At 32.2% G+C, this 15132-nt stretch overlaps 1 protein-coding gene across 2 annotated transcripts in view; it reads left to right on the top strand.

The window, feature by feature from the left end:
* Positions 1-15132, top strand: part of LOC121123183 (insulin gene enhancer protein isl-1) — a 62083-nt gene that overhangs the window by 29941 nt on the left and 17010 nt on the right. The gene's annotated exons all lie outside the window — the stretch shown is intronic.

Below are 15132 nucleotides of genomic sequence, written 5' to 3'. Positions count from 1 at the left end.
ACTCACTGCCGAAAAAATAATTAGTATAATTGATGATACTCGTACTTTATACTGTAATGATCTACTCAGACCATTTTCGTGAATTGATTTTTTGTTCATTGAAGCAACTTTAATAACCCCACAAAAGGACATCCATATAAGCTCTGTACCTAAGTATGTTCAAAAGTTATGTGCCATTATGTATTTTTAACGTTTGGTGCTACCTTGTCCTCTCAAAATTTAATGACTTCTAACATTGACTTTATATAATCTTTGTTCCAAGTTAGATCAAAATCAATCCATCACTTTTGCCTTAATCCTAGTTACCAACAGATGAACAAACAGACGCATAAACATCAACTTCATTGGCGGAAAGAGTCAGAAACGACCCTAGGATAGAGTAGTGTCAATCAGGACATGAACAGTTACATCGGAACTCTAATCCGAGGTACATTCGATCCAAATAATTGGTTGATTCGCAATGTCCATTAAGTCTCAATTAATGTTTTTTCGGTCCTTATTTAATTTGTCCTGTCCAGAGATACAAAAGACATAATCTTACGTACAAAAATAAAAGCCATCTGGGCTGCCCACGTAAGAAAATAACTGAACAATTTAAAGTCCCATGGTAACCAAACCATCTTTTATTCGGATGAGAAACAATCCCACAACATCCAGAACGACAGAGGGTTGTACACAGAGAGAGCTAATGTCTCCCACGTCTTTAAAACCAAGTTTCCGGGCGGTATCATCACCCTTGAGGTCATTGGGAGCAACGACAGTGTCATGCCTCCATCTTTTTTGTGCCAAAAGAGAGGGTGGGTGATTTACCTGAACAACCCTGTATATCGGAAAAATAATTAATTTCTTTTAACTACACCTATTAAAAAACTATCTTCAGATTGCCAATTACAGCAACAACAAAACTCCTAACTCAGGAAGTGCTTAGGATTTGAGAGGTACAAATTACATTTTGTACAAAATAGCAAGCAACTTGTAGTCTACTTATAACTAAGTAACTAACAAATAATTATGCTAAAAGGTTGTTATTGCATTGATTTCTTTTTTTCTCTATTTTTCTGATGATGATTCATTGGAGGAGGGATTCTCTCTTGTCTCTCTCTCTCTCTCTTGTGTTGTCTCATTCAATGTTGTCTTAACAGTCTGGGGTTTTCATATATACATATCTCTCCGTACATATGTATGTATATAATGGACATTAGGATGTCCCAATAAAATAAAAAGTATACTTTTTTGTTAAAATATCCCTATTTTTCTTTCTATTTGATCTCAGCTTCACAAATATGAACGGAAAAAAGGTGTATTTAAAGTATTCAACTAATTTCAACGAAATTTCACACTGATTTTAAGTTTCAAATTGTAGAAAAGGGAGTTTTAAATATGAGACGCTTCTCAAGGACCTATTAAATAGAATAGGTCCGATAAATTGTCCCATACTCTGGAGGGATAGGATACTTTAAAATACGTAATTTCTATAAACTGTGTGGGTCGATATTTATTCTGTCCAGTCTGTTCGGTACAGTCCTTTGGACTGTCGGTCCTTGGAATTTTTCCCAAAAAATTCTTAGGTTCATTACATCAAATAACATAATAATATGTATTAAGAGCTGTGGTGGCGCTAGCAACTTTTTGAAGTGGGGGGCTTCAGCCCCACTTCAAAAAGTTTCTGAGCCTCTCGACCGATTAAAAAAATATATCATATATAAATATTTATAAGTCTGTTTTTGTAATCCAAAACGGTCAAGCAGATCAGTCTGAAATTTAGCAAGTAAACGTATAAAATAACCAAACATGTTCCTATGACATATTTTTGAGCCTCCCAGGTCATTAAGAGCCTCTTTTTGATTGAAACAAAACCTCCCTTGTCAGCTCTCTGTCTCTTCCCTCTTATCTTCTCCCCAGAGTTGGGCAAGCTAATGCAACTCAACGTAACTTAGATAAGTTAATTTAATTAACTTTTAACTTAACTAGTTAATTATTTAAACTGCATTATCTTTCTTAGTTAAAGTTAAATTAATTTTTTTATTCACAGTTGAAATACTTTCTTGAGATAGCCATTAGATCTCCGATAATTTAGTTAAACACTGCGTCGACACTATCTGTTTTATTAAACTTTGGACCAGGGACATTCCTCACCAAATCGTTTTTGTATTATCTCCGATATTTTTATAATTTTACTTATATTTTAAAATTACATAAAAACTCAAAAATATAAATTTTAGCTATGATACTTTAAACATAAAATGAAAGTTGTTCAGAATTTTGAGTTACGTACGTAGAGATATGTTTTTTTCTTATCAGACCAGATTCCTGGGCTCTGGAATTTTGATTTTAAGGAAAGATAGATTCCCCGTGTACCAAAGTTTTTTAAGGCTTGGTTGTTTCGAAAATGTACCAAAAAAATTAAAAATCCAAAAAAACGAATTAAAAAAGGGAATTAAGAAGAGGATGAGTGAGTTAATCTTAGAATCTATCGTCAATCTTCATTATATGAATGGTTTAAGGAGGAACACAGCAAATTTGCAATGTCAATGAGAATTAATAAATCAGAAGGTCAAACATTTGAATAAATTGTTCTATATTTACCAAAATCAGTATTTTCACATGCTCAATTATAAGTTGCATTTTCAAGAGTGTCAAAAGGGGGTGCAGATTTGAGTATATTTACACCAATTGGATAGAAAACCACAAAAAATGTTGTATACAAGGAGATTTTACAATAGGAATTTACCTATTATATAATTAGAGTTTAGAATTTTAATATAAACAACCTTAATATAAATAAAATCTTTTGAATTAGCTATCTTTTTTTTTTTGAAAACACCATCCATCATTTATTGAAGTCATCGTTATAAAAACTACATTAAAATTATAAAGTATATAAAATATATACAGTAGAACATAAAACCAAAAAATGTGGTAAAAAAGTTTATCTTCGTGGTTTTTGAGGATAAAGTAATCCGCAACATCTCATCTCAGTCCAGAGGAAGCAATAAGTGACTAGTGCAATCAAACCATAATATTTCCGTCCATCCAGTAATTTACAATCATAACATTATCTTGATTCTTGTTCCACCTTCTTAATAAAATCGGCAACTTGTGGATTAAAAGAAGAATTATCTGAGGAATAGGGATTCCATTGCATTGGCATACATTGTAAAAATGCATTTCCTTTGGAGAATAAGAGTCCTACTTCGATTGCTCGAGCCGATTTTCCAAAATCTTTTCTTAACTATACCATTCATGGATTTGTAATTGTCGTTATATGTAATCAAATAAGTGGTCAATTAACAGAGGTTAACCAAGTCCTTGACTAGGGTGTGTGGAGGTACTGACTACGATATTATTTTAATAAATAATCTTTAAGATAGCTTTCTACAAGGCCCGTAATATACATTCGAAAAATGTCAAAAATCAAAACCCAATCCTATATTTTTGGAGGAACACCCTAATGACAAGAGTTTCTTTCCTACTTTTACCCCACTTTGAGCGTTTATCTATTTATCTTATATCTATGTAATATGATGTACTTGTTATGAGTATGATACTACTTTCTTGGTCTTTTTATCCCTCCTTTTTCTGTTTAATCCAAGAGGAATGTTTACTCCGTTTTCTTCTTCTTCGTCTTCGCCTCCTTGGTATTGTTTATTCCTGTGAGTATTATCAAACTCACACACGCAAAAAAGTACATGGTATAATGTGTGTACACAAATGTATTTATGTAGTTTTTTATTTATTTTCTTTTCCCAATAGGGGAAAAAACTCGGGGGATGGTTGAGTTGGTAGTTGGGGGAGTGAAGAAGGAACGAAGAATTATAAAAACAAAAAGAACAAGAAACGAAGAAAAAAAAGCGTCTTAAGTGTGTGTGTGTAATTTAAATACCAAATGTAGGTATATTTGTTGTAGTGATGAATCGGTAAAAAAACAACAACATCCCAATGCCGATTACGATGTGATTCTTGTAAAAGTTACCCATTCTGATTCTTGACTATTTTAAGTAATAGTTAAAAAATACAATTTTGCCATCAGGGGCGTTCAAAGGATTATATATGTATATTTTTTGGTGGTAGGAGGGCTCGGTTTTTGGATTTTTTTAAAAAAAGATCAAAGATTGAAATTTTTTTAAAAAAAATTTCAATTTCACAATTTGATATAAAAAAAATTTTTAAGAGAAAAATTTCAAAATTTACAGTTTTTCACAAAAAATAATTTTTTTGGAAATAAATTTCAAAAATTAAATTTCTAATATAATATTTTTGAAAAAAATAATCAAATATTAAATTTTTTGAAGAAAAATTTCAAAAATACAACGTTTTTTACGTAAAATTAAATTTTTTCGATTTTTTTTTTGTTTTAATTTGAAAAATTAAACTTTTTGAAAAAAAAATATGAAATTTCATATTTTTTCAAAAATCTACAACTATTCACAAAATGATTCAAAAATACATGGCTATTATCAAACATTTAATTTTTTTTTGAGAAAAATTTCAAAAATCCACAGCTGTTTACAAAAAAAAAAATAATGGGACGATTATTTGGAAATTGGAAAATCGTTTATTTTTTCTGGAATCGGTTTTGGTAATGAATACCAGTAATTAATCAGAATCGGAATCACAAATGAAACATTACTTTCCGGATGCCGATTCTGATTCCAGAAAAAACTTCCGATTCCCTGATTCTTGAGTCATAGTCCCATCACTAATTTGTAGAAGGAATTTTTTTACTTGTTACCAAAAAGTAACAACAACCATTCCCTCTTGTGTTTTCATCAAGTTTATTTTTTGTTTTAATTCTTCTTCATAATCAAAAATAAAGTTTCTTTTCGAATAATGAAAAGTTGAGTTATATATAACTCAACGTTCCTCCATCATTTTTATTTTTTGTTAATTGAATTGATGAGTTAGGCTAGGGGGGCTTACTTTCTTCTTCCTATTATAAATTCATCATTCACGAACAAAGAAGGAATTTCAAGGAAATAAATTACTTAATATTTTTCTAGCTCGACCATAACGACTCAATATTAGTGTTTCGTCTCTGTCTAAAAATCTTGGAGACTAGGGATGTACCGAGACCAAAATTTCAGCAGATTCCAATAGCCATTCCAAACAAATAACAAAATGATTTACTTTTTGTATTAATCTGCGACTTTTTTATGAATTAGGGCTTGTCAAGAAAAAGACATCAATGTATATTATGAGTATAATTAGTTGTAAATAATTTGAAATTAAAATTATTTCCTCTCCGTGCACAGGAGTCCATTATTTCCTGATTATCTCATATATATTGCCCGGACTACTGAATAGACTTTCATTTTTATTTGATTTACCTGAGTTTTGTTATGCATGTCGTTTATTTTTGCACTTATTATATGTTAAAATTAAATAAAAAATAATTTTATCCTTGGCCCCTACAGGTAGGAGCCCTTAGACCCAAGTATTATATACTTTGTTCCTCACTTCCATTTATTGGTTGAGTATTTCAAATATTAAAATTTGTCATAATTATTTAGTTACTGATTAGCGAACATACTTTCCAACTATTTATATTTAAAACCTGACTGAACATTCTTGTGTCCTCTTAAAAAACAAAGCATGTCCTTAAGGATTTGTTGCGGAGTTATAATAATAAGTCCGTGTTGACATCGGAGTAATTCTTCTCAATGTACAATGATAAACATCCGCTGTGTTTTTTAGCGGGCCCGTTAATTTGTAATTGGTAGGATAAAGAAGGAATTTTCTTTTACTTAGCAGTTGTTATTATTATCTCATTCCTGAGTAGTGAACATCCTTTCCTAAATAGATTAAACTATATTTAAACCCTGTTTGAACGTCCTTGTGCTCATAAAAAACGGAGTGTAGCTCTGAGGATTTGCTTGCAAAGTTATAATTGTGAGTCCTTCTTTGGACTCAAAGTAGAATTGGGGATCAACATTTGAGTAATTATAGCAAATGTTCTTGTTTTTTCCCTTTTCTCTTTCCTCTCTTGTCACAGCTGATTGTAGCTGATCTAATGAAACGTCATTTTTCTTATTCTTTCTCTCCTCCAAAACATTCCTCAAATTTTCTGGGTTGCCATGTTGATTTTTGGTCTGGATTTTCATCTTTGTCAATGTCCATGTTTATCCAAACGTCACAGCTGATAAAATAAATAATTAAAGTGTGTGATCATGATGAAATAATGATAGTCACAATGAGGGTTTGCTCCTCTGGAGTTAAAAGTTCCTTGTTGATCTGGGAGTAGATTTGGGGATCTACATATGAGTTTTCCCAGCCTATATGTCCTTGCTATATGGGATTGGTGTTTATTTCCTTGTTCTCAGAGCTGTTTGTAGCTGATCTAATTAAACGTCATGACAGCTAAGAGTCTCTCCTCCACCAAAACATTCTTCAAATTGTCAAGATGGCCATTGCTGAACGACACAACACTGCATACACCCTTAAACTGATACGAATATTATGTACGTGCATAGATAAACTGCTTCTTTGTTCCTTCTGCTCACAAAGACGACAATAAGAGTTCTATTGTCAATATTTGCACACTTTAGTGTCGTAATTTATTGTCATTTAAATAGTCGTCATCACCATAAAATAATAATAAGGGACGGAGTCATTGAAAGTCTATTAAATGCCGATTCCAAGAACATGCAATGTCAACAAATTATTATTATTTTTCTATTTATTAGAGGATATCTTTTTATTTACCTTTCAATGTATGTATTTATGTATAAAAGAAATAACATTTATTTAATTAGAAGATTACTTTCCTCAAAGAGATCCGAATTCTCTTTTACTTACTTACTTACTTTGAGTTACATACCTATCTATCTATGTATGTATGTAAATATATGTAACTCTTTATAAAAAGGAATATGTACTCATCTTCAAAGGAAATCATAGATTAAAGAAGACGAAATCTATATACAATGTACATAATATATATTTCCTTTCTTCAGTGTACATATGGATATTGAGTCTCCTTCATCATATGTAAGATAGATCATAATATGTGGTCTTTTCATTTAAAAAAACAATTATTTAATAGTTGGGAGTCCTTTAAAATCCGAACACTTACTAATTGCAAAATTAATGAAGGGCGAGTGATTGAAATTAATTCATATTTTGATATATTAAAGCATAACCAATTAGTTACAAAACGAAACAAAAATTGAGCTGACTAGATTATGCACAAGTTTAGAAAATGACACTTGAACGAAATTTCCAATCGTGCTCTCCAAGCAGTTGGGCGTTTGCAGGACCACCGTCTAGTACGTCAACAAGTCGATAACGTTGGAGAGGAAGAAGGTATCTGTCAAAAAGGCCAAATAGGACCTTGAGGAGATAAAGAAAACAGCCCAGGCCAATCTCCTCAAGTCCGTGAGGGTCCATGCGAGAGATCTCGGGGTTTCACACCATACCGTCTTGTGAGCTATCGAAAATGTGGGTGGAAAGAGCCGTGTGAAATTGGAGAGGTCACTTTTGAAACCAGCGATGAAAGAAAACCACCTCCGTCGTCCTAAAACTGAGGACATCATAGCCACTGTCAACCAGGACTGGCACTTCTTGCAGAAGACTACATCTGCAAGGGGTGCCAGGACTTTGACCGCCGTATAAAAACCATCATTGCCGCTAAGTGCGGCTACATGTATGATTAAGATAACTCAGGCACACGTCTATTTTTAGTACTACTTTTGTTGAAATTCTATTGTTAATTATTAAATCATATTTTGTTGAAGTTTAAAATTACAAGTGGTCAGATTTTAATGGACCACTCGGTATGTACAGCCTAATATTTCATGTGGCATATACATGGTTCTCAATTTGTTCCAAAGTGATGGTGGAGTTTGCATTTTTTTTTATTTTACGTTTTTACGCTGCAAAGACTTTATTCCTGCCTTTTTTAGAGCTCTGGATATCGTTGATGTGAACATGTTCATCTTCCTAGCCATATCGGCAATTTAAGAATTTAGCTTTTTCTTGAAGAAAGACTTCAGGCAGTTGACGGATACGGAGGGTTTCCTGCCTGCTCCTGGAGAGTGTCTGAGTTCCTTACTGACGTTCAACCGCATTAAGACATTGTAAATCGTCTTCCTCGAGGCCTTAATCTGCTCTCAGATGACCTTCTGGGACAATCCAGCGCGGAAGAGCCCTGCGATCTAAATCCTTTTCTTGTACTGTGTCCTGATGGACAATGTTTTTCTTAGTAATCCACAGCTAATTATGTGTTCTATAACATTGCCCTTGGAAAATTGTAAGAAAAATGACTCTTAACCTCTCAAAATTTGGGGTAATAGAGATGAGTAAATAATAATAGGTAGCCTGGCATATTCGTGAAAGCTCATTATTTGGTTCTTGGTATACCCCTAATACAATCTTATCATTTTTAATAGATCAGTACCATGTCAAAAATGTCTAAAAATATAGAAACTTTATTAGGTATTAAAAATTCTTTTTTTTAAATATTTATAAATCAATACATTGTTGTTGATTAATGTTTGAAATAGTGTTTTTATGGACTCTGTTGCAGGTGTGGAGACAATGAAACCCTTTTATTACCTATTGAGTGTTGTGTCATTTATAATTTAAGGCTAATCTCGTCTGGTCTTTTGTCCAAAAAAAAAAATGTACGCTACAATTCGACGGTGGGAATGAATATCACTTATCTTTATTCAAGTTTTTAAAGAAATATCATTAATTAGCTTAAGAATATCAAATATTATAACGATCTATTTTATCTTTTGTGGGATTTTAGTTCTATTAAGACCATACTCGTTGGTATATAAAGAGTGGGGACCCAAAACTTTGCAGGTGTATTTAATTAGGATTTTATAAACTCGTTATTTTTAATTCCAAGGTTTCATAACGCAATCAAACGAGAGCTGAAACAAAAATAAACAAGTTTTTATGTTTATACTGTGTCTTTATGTGTAAAAATGTCGAAGCAACAGCAAAAAAATAAAGGCAATCTCCTCTACACCGGTGTCAGGTCCAAGAAGGCCATAAGGACCACTGTCATCTCCATTTGGACCGCCTACTACATCAAAAAGTATATAACAGCCCATACAGCCAGAATAACCAAAACTGCTACAGCAACTATAAGGCTGACTTCTGCCCTGCCTCCATATGGCCCTCCTCCAGCCTGACCTTAAACCCATGGACATTGCAGTCAAGAGCCCCCAATCTGTTCACCAACGTTTGTAGGCTATTATTGCTGTTGAAAGAGGACATATTGAATATACAATATAGTTAAATATAATGTTGATACATGCCACAAATTTGTTTGGAGTGGTCTTTTCTTGATGTTTCCATAAAAATCACGTTCCTCTTAATTAAGTCATGCTAATGCCATTTCATTAACATTGCAACTGTCTTAAAGATATGAGATAGATACGGATTGGGAGTGATTTGGGTATCTGTGTGGTTATGAGGTAATCAAGATATTAATATTTGTATCAAATATACCCAAGAAATTGACGTTTCTAAAAAAAGGGTCCTTTAAAAAATCATAGGCCCAAATATTTGGACAATTTGCAGAGTATTTTATATAAGTTAAGTTTTTTAATGATCTGATTGTCAGATTTTTTAATTTTAACGTATTGTTGAATTCAAAATAATTATAAGTGAAATATGTTGTGCAATATGAAGCGAAAAGGTATCGGCCCCGTACATATTGCAAACTTTCTTGGTTGCTTTTGAACGAGTTTCTCACCTTCAGTTAGTAAAAATGTAAAATATGTCGAATTTCTTCCTTTGAGACCTCCATTCTCAACGCACAATAATTCAGGACTGAACTTTGCCAAGTGTAATGCAAGCATTTTGTAGTATACACTCACAACTTTACAAAACCAAATCGTATGATTTTATTTTACAATAATGAATAAGATATACTTGGTTTAACAAAAAGGTGGGGAATACGTAATTACTTTTTTCTCAACATAACATCCAGAGATTCAAAAACATCGATCCACGCTCAGTGAACGGGGTATGGACCGTAAAATCGGTATTGAAAAGTCTTACAACTAGTACGTTTGTAAGTTATGAGGAGCAAATGGGTATACAAGGGTGTATCTTGGGTAAAGGTTACATTTCCGCTTGTAAAAATAAAATAATAATTGTTTTTACAAATGAACTAACTAGGTATGTAACTCAAGTATGTAGATGTCCAAACTTTTTTTTTTTTTTTTTTTTTAAACGTCATCATCATTTATTTTGGACAACGTGTGTTGTTGTTTTTTTAAAACAAAAGTGTTCCTCTACTTGGCAGCATCTGCTGCCTTTGCTTTTTCTTGTAAATATTTTATTCTTATTTCTTACTCTTGGAAGAAATAGTCATAACAAAAACTTAATACAATCCTAACCTAATAACAATACGAACAAAACGACACGCGTGAATGTGGACCGGAAGTACATCTAAGAAGGAGACATTTTATTATTTAAATAAAATCCATGCCAGAGCAAAGTAACCAAAAACACAAAAATAATAATATTTTTCGCTTCATGCTGCGCATCTGTCATCTTTCTATTTCCCCTCGTGTGATCTCTTATCAAACTTTTTATAATATATATATACACCTATAAATAGGATCTTTCACACCTTGTTGAAGAATCATTAATTGACGTCAAATACCTATATATATATATATATATAAGGATCTTCTCTCAAAGACTTTTGTTCCATTTTCTATTACATATTAATTAATTATTTTCTTTTTCATATTTGTCTACAGGGTGATCAAAGAAAGAACTGTAAATTAAATGTATATATTCAAGTTAGGATGGAATGTGCATTCTTTGTTTTTCTGTGTGGTTATTTGACCAACTTAAGGCTATTTTGTTTATTAGTAGACTAGTTTGTAAAGACAGAAATGAGTTGAAACGATGTTGTAATGATTGTCTTAAGGGATTAAAAGGTTTTTTTATTAATTATTATTATTTTAATTCTTAATAACATTTGTTAGATAGTCCCCATCGCTAAATATACATTGTGTACGAGTTGCATTTCTTTTTGATCTATTAAAGTTATATGAGTATTATGTATTTATGTGTAATATAACTGTGGTCATTTAAACTTTATAATATGCCGCAGAAAACGCATATTTGAGTAATTACCTCCACCAACGAAGTTAGCCGGTGGTTATGTTTTTGCCTCTGTTTGTTTCTCGTTAGTTTTTTTAGTCACTAGGATTACGGAACAAGATACAAATCGCTTTTGCATCAAACTGGGTACGAAGATTGACATTGAATTTTGAGAGTTCAAATTCAAGCTAACACAAAACGTAAAAAAAATGGATAGCACAATCGACCATCAATTTTGAACTAATTGAGATGCACAACTCCGTTATATTTTATGCAAAATGTAAAAGTTAACTTTTAACAAAATACCTTTATTTTAGGAAATAAAAGTTTATTTTTTTTAGTCGTTGCCATTTGAAATTGCTCGCGCAAAGCGATAGCTTTTGGACGATAATGGTAAAAATACATTTGACTTTCGCGGGGGGAGGATTCTAGCCCCTCACCCCATCCTTTGCGGACGGGGATTCACAAATTCTTGATTCATTATTAATTGACGTCAAATATTTGTTAAATGATCTTTTGTACGAGTCTTTTGTTTCAGGTTTATTATATTGCTCATTAATTAATTAGCTATTTTCATATTTGTCTACGTATTAATGAACACACCTGATGATATATCTACTTAATAATATAATCTTATAACGTCATACTGTATTCGATTAGTGCATATTGAGACGGATTGATAAAGAGTACTATATTGTACATTGGTAAATATTATTCTAAGATATGGAATAAGTGTATTAAGGTACACAATTAATATATCTACATATTAATACCTTATTGGTGTACTCATAGCTGAAAGAACTCTGGAACAAAAGTTGTTTCTACAGGTTGAGGACTCAAAAATTAGATAATTTAATACGCACCAAATTGCAAAGTTCAGGGGATTCACGTCGGTTAAGACAAAGGCCAGAAGTCTGACGCCCCTAAGGCAGCTATGTTCTCCCTGCAGAAATACTGCACCTTCTTGGACGTGTGTGCCGGGGTGCCGTCTTGAGTAAACACGTAGTTGTAGCCAGGGAACGTGTTCTTCAACCATGGGGAGACATGGTACCTGAGGAGCTTCTAGGAAAAATTTGTGTTGAATTTCTTATTAGTCTTGAAGAAGAGGGACCGTCGGACGCCATGATGCCGAGGACCATGGTCTGAGCTACATATTTGGTCCTGAAGGTTTTCTCGACCTGAGCTCTTGATTCAACCAAGAAGCGATCATTTTTCCTGTACAGAACAGCCTTAATTTTTCGACTTGTAAGCGGGAGAGATCGCAAACCCTCACCCGTTTTGCTTGTTGCTCGGACATTATGATCACACTACAACAAAATAAGCATCATATTGTAGCTTTTTGTCAGCTCTTTCGAATGGCGTCAAGTACAAAAATTTCTGACTTTCAGAACTGAGGCTAGACTGCCTCAATGAGGATTCTAATTTATGAGCCGTCGCCCTGCACATTAATTATAGGTGGGCCGTCAAAGCAAAAGGAAGGTAGAATGATGTTTCTATAAATGGAGTCTGGATTACGGGTAAAATCACTCCTTTGGTATTCCCCTCATATGGGAATACAAATTATGCATGATTATTTCAGATTTTTATAATCCATACCCTACTCCCCTTTTTTTTTTTTGGGGGAAGAAATTGCTTATTTAAGCAACGTTGCTCTTTTTGTCAGCCTATCACTCCTTCTATATTCCCCTCATGTGGGAATATAAGCTCTGCCTGATGATTCCAAGTCTCTAGAATCCCATACCTTACTCTATGCACACTTAAAACCAACACTGCTTAGAGTTGTAAGTACTATAATTAGAAAATCCGTATTTGGAACACCAGTTCATCAAGTATCCCTGAAATACTATAATAGATATTAGTACGTAGATCAAATTTGTATCCCTTTGAGAGAAAGGGAATAATATTTCATGGTTTTGAGTTTCTCTTCTTCATATACAAAACCATCATAATTTTATTATCTATCATGAATCATAATGATGAGAGTTACGTTTCGCGTAACAATATACCCTCCTTCACCTCACGTGCCACAAATAATACATAGCATTCGTGGGGAGGGGGTTGGGGGAAATCAACTGCCATGATGCTTTTTTTTATATCTAGATATATATGTTGAGTAATGATGATTGTAAATATGTTCGTATTATATAATATATATATTATAAATTTGTCAAAAAGCTTCAAAAGAGTTTTTTTTATTTGAATACGCCTTTCAATAATAATAAAATTATCAAAATGGAGACCTTTTTTCTTCCTTCCTTCTTCTTTTCTCTCTCCCTTTTCTTCCCCCATTGTTTAAGTAGATGTTCTTTTCCTTTTTTTTCTCCATAAGTGTGGAAGATGAAAAGGGAAGACAAAAAGGAGAAAAGGAAGGGAAAACAAAAGAAAAGAAAAAGAGAAATGACCTTAATTTTATTACAATTTCTTATTTTTACGGAAAAGATTCTAAATAAAGTTTTTATGCTTCTTTGAATAATTATGTCCATTTTATTGTACTTCTATAGATATGTGGGGTCATTGTTTCTAATAGTGTTGATACCTTCATCCGATACAAAAAAAAATTATAGCTCGGTTTGATGTTAAGTCATTATTTTTTCTAACCCGATATTTTGTTGATTATGACCAAGATACCCCGCGACACTGTTTTTAAGAAAAATAATATTAAAAAAATAGCTAATTCTGTGACGTAATGAGTTTGAATCTTACAAATTTAAGAGGAAGACTACATGTATATATATATATATATATATACATGTTAGGGTTCGGTTCGGAACAAGCTCATCTTTTGACAAAAGAAATTATTAATATGTACAATAGTTATAGTATTAAATAACCCTTGTAAATGTTATACCAACCTTTGTTTTTTTAAAGAGATATTAAGTGCTTCGAAAGAATTTATCTGTACAAAAAAAAATTATTAAAGAATAAAATATCGAAAAAAACATGAAAGACTACATTAATTATTTTTAAAAATAAAACAATTTGATGTTATAGCGTACCGAACCGTGAGTTAAGCGTACCTTTTCAGCCCTAATATATATATATATATATATAAGCCACTCAAGGGAGATGAAAAAAAGAAGAAAGAAAAGAGATTACTGAATTTGTACAATACACCACAGTCATAGATCTTGGACAGAAAAGCTGTCGTTATTAAATCGTAGAGTAATTTTTTCGGCCTCACTCTTCTGTGGACGAATTTTCTTTTAACACCAGTTGAACAGGATTACTTTTTGGAACGTAATAACGCAACGACTCAATTTTGACATTGCCAATGTTAGGGGCTAAAAAAAACCAAGTTTTATAACAACCCTTTTCATTAATATGAAGGAAACTGGTGTACAAAGTTGTGTTAATTTAACTTATCTAGTTTCCGAAATGAAACTTATTAAAGTACCATATTCAATGTGGCGCTAATTAATTTTGCTTCAGGACGTTTTGACTTAAACCCTTTCCCTTTAGAACATTTTGCCTTAAAGCCATTTTGCCCCAAGGATATTTCGCCTTAATAAATAAATAAATGAGATTTAGACGTTGTTTTTTTTGGTTCAAATTGATGCTCCCTTGGAATTTTTTAATCAAAATATTTAATGGATGTTACTATAAAACGCTATCAAAATGGTTGTTTTCTTTGGAAAAATGATGTAATCATACCCCAAAATTTCAATTCATACACCAACGAAATCTCACTATGTAATGAATTCTCCGTTTGTAATTATCATTAGGCATGATGTATTATTCATACTAGAAAAGACTCATGGATTGACGAACAAACATTATATGAGGCAAGAGCAATATTCCATCTTTATTCAAACAGAAAACAAAGATTTAATGCATTTTATAGTAATAAATATTCCATATTTTGATTTAGAAAATTCAAAAAGACCCTCAATTTGAACCAAAAATAACAAAAACAACATATAAACTTCATTTATTTATGTATATTAGATTAAGTAAAAAGTTCTGAGCGTTTTTCATTAGATGTCTTTAATGAGCTATATCTCACAATTAATACATTGTATCAAAAAAAAAAAAAAAAAAAGCTTAAAGGTTAAGCGAACA

The sequence above is a fragment of the Lepeophtheirus salmonis genome, chromosome 8 (assembly GCF_016086655.4).
Source record: "Lepeophtheirus salmonis chromosome 8, UVic_Lsal_1.4, whole genome shotgun sequence".
Lineage (NCBI taxonomy): Eukaryota > Metazoa > Arthropoda > Copepoda > Siphonostomatoida > Caligidae > Lepeophtheirus > Lepeophtheirus salmonis.
Note: the sequence above shows the minus strand (reverse complement) of the source record. Positions and strands in the feature narration are given on the sequence as shown.